Below are 3051 nucleotides of genomic sequence, written 5' to 3' on the forward strand. Positions count from 1 at the left end.
AAAATTATTTTAGTAAAAATAAATATAAAAATTATTTTTAAAATAAAAAAATAATAAAATAATAATTATAAATATAATTATAAAATTATTTTGGTGTTATTTTTTTGAAATTATTTTTTATAATTATGAAAATAATGATAAAAAATTATTTTGATAAAAATAATCATAAAAAATTATAAGAGATAGAGAATCATTTTGATTTTAAATTTATTTTTTTTGTCATATATCAATATTTTACTTGTTGGTTAAACTTATGCCACTATTAGCCATCAAAACCAATGCCACCATAGAACTTCCCATTTTAAAATCTTATAAGATACAAAAATACACATATATATATAAAATATAAAATATTTTTTAGATAAATTATAATAATATTTTATTGATATTAAAATTTAAATTAATTTTTTAATTATTTTAATATCTTATTATATAATTATATAAAGTATTTAAAATATTTTTTGTTTTAATAAATAATAATATATATTATTTCTAAATTAATTTCAAGAATATATATTTAGAATAAAATTGAATATATTGACACGCATAATGATATTTAGGTATGACCAAACGTGTTCGAAATTTTTTTTAATAAGATAAAATCAAACACACATATCAAATGAGTGTTATACTTAAAATATATCGAATACATCTTCAGTGAAGTATCCATAATTCATAAGATTTGACAAACATGTTCTCCATTATTAGTGAATTATAATTACTAATTGCTAGTGATGAGTTGCACGTAGTAAGCATGAAGATTAATTGATTGAGAAAAACCAAATCCTTGGTGTTTTTCTCTTCATTTAAGTTGTCTAAAGAATCATTCTATATGTAGACAATTATTTCCATCCATACAAATTTCATCTGGTTATTAATGATTCTTAAGAACTAGCTAGCACAAGCATTGATAATGCACATACATCACTTGTTGACTAAGGACCATAATAATAAATCTCAATTTCAATCTCAATCTGGCAGGTGAAGTGTCACAAATTTTATCTTCATTGCCCTTATAATGCTGCCAATGATGCTCCCATGAAAGGGCAGTATCAAAATTAAAGATGAATGGGTCCAAATTCATCATGCAATGCAGTATCTCTCTAAAGGGCTACCTTTACCCTACAAACAAATTCAATCCCTTTTTCATTGCCTACTAACTAACAATCAAAGATTGCTACGTTGTCAAGGATTGGGAACCATTAACCATGGGAATGCACCCAATAATTGGATTCAATAATTATATACAACTATCTTAGGTATATATAAACAGTTAATTGCTAATTAGTCACTGTATATAAACATATATCTTTGATATCTTATAAAAAAAATTATTATATTACTATAAATAAATTTGATTATTCTATTATGATATATTTAATTACTTTAACTAATTATTTAGTTAAAAAAGTAAGAATTAAGTACAATTTTAGTTCTTAAAGCATAAATTGAAAATTTTTATCGTCCCTAACCTTTTTTTCATACAAAATCGTCTTTAAGATTTAACTTAATTTTAAAATCTTTTTTTAAACTAAAATATCCTTCTACAACAATCCTATTCCAACAAACTTTCTTCACCAAAATACTCAATTTCGCTTCTTCTTTTTCTTCTTCTTTATCACAGTATCAGCAAAAACAACAATAGAATAAGAAACAAGCAGAAACAATGTGATAAAAAAATAAAAACAGAAGAATCAATAATGTAATTAACAAATCAACAAATATCAAAGAATCAGAAACACAAAATTTAACAATGTACGTAATAAACAAGAAACAGAAGAAGAAACCAGTACCAAATAATCAACAAAATTAAAGAAAAAAAAGAATTAGAACCCTAGGAAACAACAGTGAGCACGCGAGGAGCAGTGCAAAGCAGTGGCAAGCGAACGAGGATTAGCGGCAAGCAGCGAGTGAGTGAGGAGCAGGAGCAGAAACAGCGAGTAGCGCACGACGTCCTCCCTCGCCTATCTACTGGTGTCGATGTTGGACACTAGCACAGGAGCAGAAACGGTAACACGGTGTATGACGTCCGTCCTCTCTCGCTGGCGTCACCACCACCTTCCTCTTCCACTTCTTCTTCTTTTCCGTGGTTCTCTTTCTCTCTCTCAACTTCAAACGTACACTCTCTCTTATGTTTTCTTTTTTTATTTTATAATTTTTTGTTAGGAATAATTCGGTCTAAAATTTTAAGATTTAAGTAAAAAGAACGATTTTGTATACAAAAAAAAATTGAAGACGAAAAAAATTTCGATCTAAACCTTAGAGACCAAAATCGTATTTAACCCTATATATAAATATAAAAAATATTTGTGAAAGAATAAAAACTGGCTAAAATAAGTTTAAAATTATTTTATTTTATCTTCATTGATTATCTCTAAAATATATGCATAATATTAGATATAATAAATATATAATTTTAAATGTTATATACATAAAATTATAAATATTAAATTAAATAAGATAATAATATTATTATCTCTTTATTAGTATTATTATATAAATATATATACATAATAATTATTTTTTGTGTGTATCTAATATTTTTTAATAATATATTCTTCATTATTATATATTATTGAATCGCACGCGGTTTTCATGCTGAGCCAATAATAAATCGTCTATAGAAAATGAAGTTATCCACCTAGAATAATAATCTCACAATCATTTACGTGAACCTTTTTGTTCATAGAATTTCACAATAACAATAATAACAATTTTCTTCTATTCGTATTTGAAAATTGATCAGAGGACAGTTAAAAGTTTGATTTGATGATTTCAATAGTTGAAATCTTTTATTAGATTCCTCGATCGGGTCTTTCTCTTCACAATCTGGCAAATTAAAGGAGAAGGGTACAACAACCTTGGTCCTGTTGTACTTGGTGATATTGTCGTTAATGTCATGGGATTTAATTTCTCAACTACACTAATTATATCTATATATCTACTATTTTCCTTCATTACTGCAAAATATTAATGGTAGTATGGGACATCATAATATGCATTATGGACCACCTACAAAGATTCAAAACTTTAATATATATACTTCCTTGT

This window comes from Arachis duranensis, chromosome 6, assembly GCF_000817695.3.
Source record: "Arachis duranensis cultivar V14167 chromosome 6, aradu.V14167.gnm2.J7QH, whole genome shotgun sequence".
Taxonomy (NCBI): domain Eukaryota; kingdom Viridiplantae; phylum Streptophyta; class Magnoliopsida; order Fabales; family Fabaceae; genus Arachis; species Arachis duranensis.